Raw genomic sequence first — 12,081 nt, 5'->3', positions numbered from 1 at the left:
GGCTGAGCAGCAGCAGCAGCAGTGGTGGTGGCACCAGGCAGAAAGTGCTGCTTGGCATGAGGCAAAGTGGCCCTTCCCCCTCACCACCACTGGGCAGTTTTTGGTGCAACCTCCCAGAGCACACACCATGCCAGGCTGTGGTGTGGCTCCATTACTGACACCTCTTTGCTGCCCTGTGGCTGCTTTGCACCATCTCCGCTGCCGCACAGGGCAACCCCAGAGGTGGCAGTGATGGAGCTGCATCCCAGCCCTGCACGGCACGTGCTCCAGGTGGTCGCAGCAAAAACTGCCCTGGCAGTGGTGAGGGGGACGGGCCACTTTGCCCCACACAGAGCAACACTTTCTGCCTGGCAACACCGCTGCTGCTGCTCAGCCCAGAGGGGCAGGTGCTGGGGCCCAGGCTTAGCAGTAGTGGCACAGGAGAGAACCTGCTGGTCAGCGTAGGGTAAAGGTGGCTCATCCCCCACCCCCCACAAAGGCTGGCACTTCCTGGTGTAGCTGCCCAGAGCCGGAGCAGGGCTGCTGTGTACCTGCTGTCTGCTGCTACTACTGCCATGCAGGGCAGTCCAGAGGTGGCAGTGATGCGACAGAGATGCAGGGCAGCCCAGCACGGGCTGCAGGCAGCTGCATCAGGAAGCACTGACTACAGGGAAGGGGAGGGGCCGTTTTTCCCCAGTGCTGAGCAGCAGTTTGTCCAGTGTTGCTCCTGCTCAGACCAGATGGGGAGCTTGGAGCCGAAGCAGGGTGCACGGGGTCGGAGCTGTGCATGGTCTCCGCCTGTACCATGGGGCTGGGGCCAGAAGCAGCAGCAGCTGCAAAGGAGCTGCCAGGGCCCAGGCTGCCTAGAAAGTAGTCCCACAGCAGAGCCACCCCAGCCCTGCTGCGTGCCCAGGGGGTGGCAGGATGCACTATGGCCAGGCAGCGCCTTGGTCAGGTGGGACCGAGGGACCCACCATGAGTTGGACAAAGTCCCCCTGTGGGCTGGATCTGACCCATGAGTTATTTTTTGTCGGTCCCCCACCCCCAGGTATAGATCATGCACTTCAGTAGGGCTTTTTGGTGCTGTTATCTAATAGCTGATTCAATCTTAGGCAGGAAAAAACAGGATTCAATCAGCTGCTAGATAAAACCACCAAAAGCCCTGCTGAAGTACATGAGCTATACAGATGCTGGGAAAGCTGGGTCAAACTGAGGCATTTCCTCTTCTGGGCATGTGCTGCGCTTAGTGTGGGGCCATACCAAGCTGAAAGTAAAGTGCTGCTCTCCCCGACCTTCTCCCCAAGAACATCTGTCAGTGACCAGTAATAACAGTCTTAAGCGTTCTTATGGAGAGGATAGCGATAGACTACTGGCCCACAGGATGGGAATAGACTTAAATTGCAACAAAGAAAATTTAAGAACCTTGTAAGCATGAGGGTGGTTATCCACTGGAACAGATTATCCAGGAGTCTCTGAACCCTCCACTACTGGAAGTTGACCAATACTTGGCTGGGGTGTTCCTGCATTCATCAGGGTATTAGACTAGATTACTTCGTGAAGCGCCTTCCAGCACAAGTTTTCCACAGTCCTATATATCCAGATATATCAAACATTCTTCCAAGTTAATTGATACGATATTTTTGTCAACCATCTCTGGGTGACCAGCATGTGGACCATAGCCGATTAAGATGTTCTCATGTCTCATTTATAAATTCTCTTACTAACAATGTTAGGTCTAGAACCTGGTGTAGCAGCATATTTCAAGAATAAGCCATTTTATGGCCACTCCCCATAATCCTTTAAGTAAACCAAGGTTTTCGAAGAAAATATGAATTTTGCCTAATCTGAGCAGAAACACTGCCAAATCCATGAGGAGGCACCAAGATTGCCAGGGATCCTGGTTTTTTCTGTTTAAAAAATTGCAAATTCTCCAATTAAAAACACAAAGTACGAATTTTCTAAATAAAACCCCCCAAATCTGTGTTTGTCCATGATTAAAATGAAACACCCACTATATATATAGGTATCAGCTGAACACAATGTTTTATTGATATATATACAATTTTAAAGCAATTTGGAATCCTGCTAGCACTTCAATCACTATATTATAAATAAATTAAATTCTAAATACCTATAAATTTTGGCAGTGGTTTGTTTGTTTTTTAATTGGGGGGGGGGGGAAGTTATCATGGAAAAATCAGAGCTTCCCCTGCTCCCTTTGCTCATCGGGATGCAGGTCCAGCTGCAGTTGTCCACCCCCCCCCCCCACCAGCAACTGCTTTGTGGCACTGAGCAGCCTTGATATGCCAGTGCCCTGCTCATGCCGTTGCCCCACACTCCCCATCCACAGCCACCACACTCTCTCCCTACCCACCACCCCCTGGGTCCTGGCAATGGCCCTCACTCCCCAAGCACAGCCCCCTGCCACCCCCAACCAGCGGGGGCCCCAACTGCTAGGGGGCCAGGGACCCAGGCACCCTGCTCCCCATAGCAGCACCGGAACCCTGGCTGTCACCTGTGAGAGGTGGCGGCCGTTGTGGCGGGGTGGACCGCAAAGCCTGGGCTCCCCATCCTCCCTGGGTGACCTGTCTAGAGCGAAGCCCAATGGGGTGGGGGGGATGAGTGCGGGCTGCCTGCTGCGGGCTTGGGCTCCCTGCCCTGTTGTCTTCCCCTTGGGGCCTCCGCAGCCCAGTGGGCGGGACCTGGCATGACAGGGCAAAGCAGGGCCAGGCAGGGAAGTTTGCTGCTGTCACCATGAGCCCTGCACCATGCCCCCTGCCTGCCCTGCAGCAGCGAGGGGCACAACTCCATGCTGCCACCCCTGCTGCTGCTGGGTGGGCAGAGAGCGCCTTGCCATGGCAGCATGGGGCTCATAACAGCAGCATCAAGCTTCCCCGCCCCACTCTGCTGGGTCCTGCCCACTGGGCTGTGGAGGCAGCAGGGCAGGGAGCCTGAGCCTGCAGTGGGCAGCCTGCATCCACCCCCACCTTGCACACAAAATTGGGGCGCATGTGTCCCCCCCCAGGCTCCCCCACCAAAGTGCAAGCAGCAGCAGACAGCCAGCCCCACGCCCCCCAGACGAGCTGCTTACAGCCCTGTCCCGCTTACTGCTTGCGTCCTGCGACTACACATGGCCCAAGGCCCCAAGCCCCATGCACTGCCCCAACTGGGCAGCATCCCCAGCCATGCTTTGTCCCTCACTATGGGGGCCTCAATCTCCCCCTCCCCTCACTATGGGGGCCCTCCCTCCCCCACTTACCTCTGGGAAGCTGCTCTCCAGGCTTTCTGGTGGCCATGTGCAATCATACATGAGGACATGCACACGGTGCCCCCTGCCTGACCTCCCTCCTCCCACTCCCCCCCAGTCCCTTCCAGGCTGCAACTCTGCCAGCCTGCAAAGGGAAACCCATTTCCCACATTTTTCTCCTTAAAATGACAAACTCTGGGTTTTACCACATTTTTCCATCATGAACAGAAAGAGTGATCTTCTGGGATCTGGGTTATGACAGTAATGATGATACCAGACCAAAAACCTCAGTTCTGAGTTTTGGCATACAGCTCAAGACCCCTGTAGAATGACAAATCCTGGTTGCCTGAGATGGTGAAACTTCTGATAAACTAACACCTAAAGTATCTTAGCGGCTCCATTTTCACAGTTCCACTGCACCACACCTTCATTCTTTGTGAGAGGTGAAGCACTGAGCATCCATCTGGAACCAGCTGTCTACCAAATGGGACCTCTGCTACCTTATCCAGTCAGATCTTAGCAACACACACCCACATCTGGGTAACATTTCACACACTGATCATAAAGTAAATTTATTTCAAAACTACTTAACATTATCCATTCAAATTGTATGTCCCTAATGCATGTTACATGTATTATGCAATTAATTAGTTAACTGTGCAATACATTTAGAGCAGATCTAAAGAATTATCACACCATAAAAATGGCCATCCAGCTATAAAAGCCAAACAGTGTTTGAAAAACGTGTAACAATTTTATAGCTAATTTCTGTCCAGCTTGAATTTGAACATGCAGCAGGAAACACATCCAAGTGATAGGCATCAGCTGGGTCTTCCAGCATCCCGACATGCACTGCTCCCTCCACTCAGTGGAAACTTATCTGGAAAAGCCCCCCAGCTTTGAACAAAACCTTGATCAGTTTAAGTAGGAGTTAGCCTGTGGCAGGCCAGTAGGGGGCGCTCCTGCGTTGAGCCACTCACTTCACTGCGCCTGACCACCTTCCAGGCTCTGAGTGCCTCCCTGGGGGCGCCTCACGTCTGGCCGACCCCCTTCCTGGAGCACACCCACTAGTCTGGGGGTTCCACTGTCACTACCCAGGGCTGGGCTAGTAGCCCTCGAGGGTACTTGATTCACTTCAAGAACTTGGGATGCTTCCTTCTGTCAGAAGCACAAGTAGTGGTCTCCCTTAGTCAGGCAAACCAAGAGGACCCCAAGGCATAATCTAGACCCACTCCCAATAAGTCTCCCACGCTAGGTACAAAGGAAAACTTTATTGGTTACAAGGGGTAGGGTTGGAATAGGGTACAGGGTAGAGCAATATCAGAGAAATCCCACAGAGCAAACTCCCATAGCTGGGTAGCCTTTGATTATGCATTTGAATTATTGCAAGCTATATATCTAGTTAGATCTCAGGTAGCTTACTCACAAGTATCATCCAGAGGCAGGTAGAGATTCCCTCTGGAGGCAGGCAGTTCCTTGATCATGAGTTTTGAAAGAGAGCAAGTTTCAGATGGTTCAGCTCTTCTCTCTCTCTCTCTCTCTCTCTCTCTGAGTCTTCCTCATGGATGCTGCCCCTTTCTCCTGGGCAGTCCTTAACTTATATAGCCCTTGTGACCTCATTTACCTGGTCCAATGGAGGCCAGCACCTGTTGGCTGTTAGACAACCAATTTGAAATGCATCACTAGTTGCTGGGCAGACTGGCAGTTCCTAGCTCCACAGAGAGGAAGTCCCTCACCCAGGTATGTGATGCCAGTCACATTAGGCAGAGGGAGCAGGTTTTCCCCCTCCCTCAGGAATGTATCCAGCTCAGGTTACCTAAAGAGATAGGGTAAAGTGTGTATCCTCTGATGGTCCCATCCTAACCAAATTGTCACAGAGCAGTGTTTTTGGGGAGAAACAGAGGTGGCCTTTTGCCACATAGCCCACACTAGGAGCTAAGCATTCCCTCTAGCCCCTGCTAGGGGAAACTCCGGCACCAGCATGGAACTTAGACCCTGGTTCTCTCCTCCTCCCCAGCAGCACCAAGAACAGAGGGAGAAGAAATCCCCCTCACCCTCTGTGCTTTGCTCTCACCAGGCGGGAGGGGGGGGGGGAGGGGGAGGGAGGATTTCCCCTCCCCCTGTGGGAGGGGAAGGAGTTTAGGCTGCTGGGCAGGAGTTCTCCACTCACCTGATTCTGTTGGGAGGAATTTCCATCTGCCCACCTACAAACACACACACCGCCCTGTGTTTTGCTTTGCACCAGGAGGGATTTCTTTGGTCCCCCTCTTGCTTGGTTGGGGCAGGAGAGGCAGGGGAGAGGATGAGGCAGAGGGGAATTATCAGCCCTATGCATGGCTAACCATGCACATGGCCCAATGTTTTCATCGTGGGAGAACAGCCATGTCATCGTGCAAATAATATCTACCAGGGGCTTTATACTCTGACCACAGGAGATCCTTTCAATGGGAAGAAGAGATAACCAGTTAGGGATGGCAAAAGCCACCTAGATTTAGGTATCTCCCTTTTACCTCTTGTCTTCCCCATAAGGAACCATCTTTATCTACAACACCACTAAATACAACTTTAAGAGACAGAAATTCTCCCTTTCTTTTCTTATATTTAAGACAGATACGCATGCCACAAAAGAAACAGAGAAGAAAACTTATACCACCCCATAATCCCCACAGTAGAAAGAATAGGAAAGAGAGATGAAAGCAAGGGGAAAATCATTCATTTCTCATTACAAAATAAAAAATGAGAGAGAGAAAATGCGAGCAAATGAGCAAGCGCACGCACATGCAAGACAGAGAAAGGCTTCAATACAAAATGATTCAATAACTCGCATCACACAAAGATTCTCCAGATAACAATTTCTGAGGAACAAAGAGAAAACACAACAAGATATTTTATGCCTCATGCATCTGTTTATCCCTGCCATCAACTCCCTGCTATGAATCAAAATACTGGGGACATCTCTCTTTCCCAAGGTATCAGTAGAAGCTCCTCAGTACACAAATTAAAATGAAATGCTATGAGTTGATACTGAAGAATAGTTCCCATGTTCTTAAAATAATGTAGACAGCAACAGAAAGAATATATTGGCTTCAGACTAAATGCCTGTTACAGCATGATTCTCAAGCGTCTTGGGGAAGAAGCAGTTAAATACCTCCCTAGAGTGCCATTCCCTATGAAGAAAACTGACTTAATATTACAAACAAAAGTAAGTCCTCTATTTAAAAAAAAAAAATCAAAAAAAATCGGAGGCATCTATGCTCTGAGAAGCCTAAAAATCAAAGCAAAAGTGTCATGACTTTGATATTGATCCTAGGATTTCATTTATCAAGTCTCCTGATTTTTATACTCTTGAAAGCAGCAACTTTGGTGATGCTATAACATGTAACAATACAGCAATTATAAACCCACTTACTTATGTTCTCATCAACATTTCTTATCAAGTCAGTTCATAATGAGAAAGGTCAAAAATATTATCAATATGACTTGACCTGTTGCCTGGTTTAGTAAAATCTCAAATATTAACTTTAAGTTCTCAAATATATTGTAAAGCTCAATAATATAAGGCATTTCATGGTATGATAGTGATGTTTTATGAAGCAAATATATCTTCCCCCTTAAATAAAAGTTATAAGTGTTCAACAGCAACCAAAATTCAAACATATTATTGCTGTTTCATGTGGTTAGGTTTTTCTCCCTCTGCTTTGATTTCTGAGTGTATCCCACATGAATATTTAGTACCAAAAAAACCACAGTGGGGCTCTGATAATCATTTAATGAACTTACTCTAGACCAAACCTGAGCAAGTTTGCAGATGACATGAAACTTGGAAGAACTGTAAACATGTTGGAGGATGTAAGCATAATTCAGAAGGATCTCAACAGATAGGAAAGTTGGGCTAGTGCTCACAGGATGAAGTTCAATATGGACAAATATAAAGTTGATACACTTGGTAGAAATAATCAAAAATACAAATATGAAATGAGTGACACCTGGTTGTATGACAGCTCTTATGGAAAAGGACTTGGAAATCTTGGCAGACCAGACAATATTAATCTGCAGTGTAATGCAGCTGAACAAAAGGCCAGTCTTTAAATACGTTAAGGGCTGCCATAAAGAGGGTAAGCACCTTTTCCCTCTTGCTGCAGAGAGGAGGACATGGACCGATGGCTTGATGTTGCAGCACAGTAGGTTTAGACTGAATAACAGGAAAAACTTCTTCACTGTGAGAATAGCGAGGCAGTGGAAGTTGTGGATCTCCACTAGGGGAGATGTTCAAGAGGAGGTTGGACAGCCACTGGTCAGGGATGATCCAAATGTAGCTATAACATGAGTATTTCCCATGCTTCTGGGCTTTGCTGATTGCTCCCCTTCCCCCTCCCCCCCAGCTTTTTTTTTCCTGGAGCCAAGGCTGGGGACTTTGACTGGGGTGTGCCAATGCTCCTGCTGAGACTAAAACCCAGCAGGTATCAAAGTGACAGGGTGGGGGCAGAGCTCCAGCTGGGTGGAGCTTGGGGCTGGGGTTGGCGGCACCGTGGAGCCCATGCCCAAGGGGTCAGCAGCAGCACAGAGCTCCAGTGGGCAGTGTGTGGGTGAGAGAGGATGGGGGTGTGTGGGGACTCCCTCCCACCCCCCACTCACTCCATAGTGCACAGCCCTGGTGAGCAGCAGCAGCACTAGGCAGGGGCACTCAGGGCACTCATGCCCAACACAACTGCTGGTGCCTGGCGGCAAGGCACACCAGCCAGCACTGCACACTGCGGTGAGGAGTACAGCCCCTGCTGGGCCGGCTCTATCACTGGGGCTCCCCACCAGTGTTCCCTCTAAGGTGTAGTGGTCCATGACAGCACCGCTTGTTGTGAGGTTGCTGGCTAGAGGGTCTTGCCCCTCTGCTTAGGGTCAGGCTGACTGCCATATTTGGAGTCAGGAAGGAATTTACCCCATGGTCAGACTGCTATAAACTGTCGGGGGTTTCCTTCTTTTGCAGCCAGGGGCGGAGCCCTCTACCTGGGACCTCTTGAGCAAATATTGACAACATTTTATAGAAGCAGGACACTAGCTGCTGTAGTTCCCTGCTTTACCTGTGACAGGTTAGGGTGGTAGGTCTATGTTGTGTCAGGGTTGAGGGTAGTTTTATGTAAAGTTTAGATTATGGCTATGTGGAATGGTTTGGATAGGGGTATTTCTGCCTCAGGCAGGGGAGTAGATGCCCTCTGAGATGCCTTCTAGCCCTACTTCTTTAGGACTCCGTGGCACTCAACCTTTCTAAACTAAAGGCACTGATTCCAAGCTTTTCGGAATTTAGCGATACCCCATTTCAAAAACTAATTTATGTACTACAGTGCTTACCTCCTTGCACAGGGGCTGGATGGTGACAAGCAAGCACTTGCCTTCTCACACCTTGAAGCACCCTGGTTAAGAATCACTGCTCTAGACCAGTGATGCTAAACCTTTTTGCAGGGCCAGTCCATCTACAGGCCAGATTCAGCCTTGCAGAGTAAGGGAGTGTGACAGGACCCTGAGGGACTTTGGAATTTGGCAGCGGGGTAGGGGTGGTAATTGCCACTGCTCCCCCATCACAAAATTTTTCAACCCATGAGAAGCCCCATGGGCCTGAAGTCATGGCCTCATGAGCTGAATTCGCCTGCAGGCTGGGGGTTGAACACCTGTGCTCCATACCAAATTACTCTGTTTCAGTTTGGTTCTTTACCACTTCTAAGTCATGAAGTCTTGATAAAAGCTAGTAATGATGCACACTGGGTCAGAATGTCTGCTGACGTGAATCAGCATAGGTTTGTTGAAATCAATGGGACATGCAGGATTTAGTCCACCGTGGTATTCAGCCTCCTGACTTCTTTAAGACCACAAAATCAAAAAATAGAAAATGGAAGTTCAATGCAAAAATGCACAAGAAATCACAGCACCTGTATAAGTAAACCGACAACTTTACCTGAATAAATAATTAAGTGCTTACATTTGCCTACACAAAACTGTCCAGGCTGTGGGCATGCCTTCAGAGCTTGCACATATACATTAAAGCCATGCAATTCAGCATGTATTCCTACATGCCAGAAGGAATATCAAGAGTTACTGCTAGGAAAACAATACCAGCAGCTTATCTTGATAAATAAAAATGGAGGCTAACATGATGGCAGTCAACCTACCACAACTAAAATGCTCTCCCCAGGGCACAGGCAAACTTGACTGCACAAAAACAACTGAAGAACACATGCTTTTTTTGCCTGACTGGACATGGATTTACATCACAGAAGACTGCCAGTAGCTAAAACCTACCACACGGGACTCCTTTTTTCTCTTGCTAGCTCCTACAGCTTCTTCAACTTGAATTGTAGGAGAAATAAAAATAAATATTTAAACTATTGTTTAAGACATGTCAAAGCAAGCAGTAGCAGTGTGCATCCTTTGAAAAGGAGGAGTGATGGTATATTAGAGAGGCTACAACAATAACTATTTTAAGGAAATTTATGTCATTACTACATTACTTAAGACAAGATCTAGGTCTCTGAAAACTCTGAGAAAAATCTAAAAGTAATCCGAAGCCTCCGAATCAATTTAGAAAAGATTCGTTGCCAATTTGGAGATTCGGCCATAGACTAAACAGGCAGCAGTCCTCACCACACCGGACACTGCTGCCTCCAGCTGGTAAGTCTGTTGTGGTGGGCAGAACGGGGAGCAGATCAACGCCCCACAGAAGGGGAGCGACTGGGGTTGGTACAAGCTAGCCAGCTGGGGCATGGAGGCACGGGACTTGGGGAGGAGGGTTCTCACCATTGCGCACCGCCGGTCTGGGAGGGCGCAGGGAGGGCTGGGCTGGGCTGGGTTCCAGGAGGCTAGTCCCAGCCACCCACCACTGGGCTGTGCTCCATGGGGCGGGTAGAGCCAGGGCTGCGCTCCGGGAGGCTAGCCCCAGCTGCCGCCTGGAGCACAGCCCTGGCTCCACCCACCCCGCAGAGTGCAGTGGAGCAGGGGCTACAGGGGAAGTTGCAACCCCCCTAAAATTCCCCACAGTCCCTGCTGCCAGCCCCACTCCGATCTGGATGCCCACTGCCATGCCCTGCTGCTGCTTACCCAGCCAGAGCAAAGAGGTGGCTTGTTTGGGAGGCGTGGGGAGGCTGGCCAAGCAGCAAGAGGGTGTAGCCCCCACTCCCAGCACCCTCCACCGCTTGTCCAGAGTACAGCCTGGCCTAGCCCACCCCACACAGATCTGGGGGGGGGGGGGGGGGGGACACACCCGCTCCCATGCCCTCCTGGACCGGTGGAGTGTGGCAGCACGCAGTGGCGGGAGCCCCCCTCTCCAAATCCCCCACCCCAGCTGGGCAGCTTGTCCCAGCCCCAGCCCCAATCCCTCCCTCGCTGTGGGTACACTGATCTGCCCTCCCCGCTCCAAGTTTTGATTGTTGACACTGGGTATTTTTGAAAGAAAGAAGCTAACAGGCAGAGTAATTAAAATAATTCACAAGTAGATAAAGCATGAGTACTTGGGCTTGCATAGATTTGTACATCAAAACAATTAATTCTATATTCTATGCTGTATAATACACCCATAACACACTGCAACAGCTCTAAAAGAGTAACTATGAAACATTCAATAAGCACCCGATATCAGACAATCTGGTGCTCTATACAGTATATTCTTATAATAAAAATTCTATCAGGTCAGCATTGAACTAATATGTACCCTGTCATGCCTAAGCTGAAACACAGACTCTTTGATAATGCATTTTTCTTCACTGTTTCCAACAATTAGGAATGTAGCAGAAAGCCCCCTTTTCCTCTTGCCTGCAGTTGCTCTCCCCTCCTTGGATATGTTTTTCCTCTTCTACCTTTTCTTCCTTCCTCTCTCTTTCACTTTAAGATAAGGAATTGTGTTTTAAAATTTGTATGTGTGCATTTTATATCTCCCCTTGTATTTTGGTATTTTTATCTATTTGTGTGCCATGGCATTTGTAGCTTATATTTTATACTCCTCACCTTTCAACTAAATGTGTTTAGTTTCAGAAGTAAGTTATACACTGTAACAATGCTAACAAGGGCAGGAGTCAAACTGCTGCTTCCCTGTATCAGGCGGGCCTCTGAAAGAGCGAGTGAATCAGTGATTGAATGTGTAACACAGTAGCAGACAGAAATTAACACCTAGGAAAGTCGCAGATCAACCAATGGAAGAAATCAATAAAAGACAATGTAGCAACCGGGAAATCTCTAAACGTCGCTGTTCAAGGGCTAGAAGCCCTGGTCTGAGTTAATCTACGCCGGGGATCAACTTTGGGGCTGAATATCTCCAGATCGACTGCTCCCAGAGCCCTAGTCAAAATTCATCAATGAACTCCCAAACCTGCATGTACATGCGGATGACCCCTGGGGCTGACAGATGCCATCCAGTAGCCACTGAGGGGTAAGTCCCACGAGGGTCAACGACCCCTGGATTGGGCAAACCTGAAAACTGGGGAGTCACCAAAGTCTGCCAAGGACAGATAAAAAGCAGTGAAAAGTGACCCTCAGTGGTGCCCTGTTGATCTCCAACTTGACCAGCACCCAACCTGTCCAAGCAGAAGGACCAGCCAGCCACCCCCTTCTGGAAGATAACACCACGCTGAAAGAAGCCTCAACGGCAGACTCCAGCGCTTGTGGGATAGGTATACCTGACTCTTGTAGCTTGCTAGTGTGTGTGCGTGTGTGGACCAGCCCCAAGGTTTATGATTTAACTTCATTACAGTGCTTCAATCCACCTAATAAACCAGAATTTTAAGGATCCCAAGTTGGACATTTGTAGCCAATAGGAATATTTGGATAAAAAAAAAAACTGCAATTCTGTACTGAAGAACAACAAAATTCATTAAATT

The 12,081-nt window shown here is 48.9% G+C and overlaps 1 protein-coding gene across 7 annotated transcripts in view; it reads right to left on the bottom strand.

Annotated features, from left to right (window-relative positions):
- IQUB (IQ motif and ubiquitin domain containing) overlaps positions 1-12,081 on the bottom strand; it is a 62,365-nt gene that overhangs the window by 33,915 nt on the left and 16,369 nt on the right. The gene's annotated exons all lie outside the window — the stretch shown is intronic.

The sequence above is a fragment of the Alligator mississippiensis genome, chromosome 4 (assembly GCF_030867095.1).
Source record: "Alligator mississippiensis isolate rAllMis1 chromosome 4, rAllMis1, whole genome shotgun sequence".
NCBI lineage: Eukaryota > Metazoa > Chordata > Crocodylia > Alligatoridae > Alligator > Alligator mississippiensis.
Note: the sequence above shows the minus strand (reverse complement) of the source record. Positions and strands in the feature narration are given on the sequence as shown.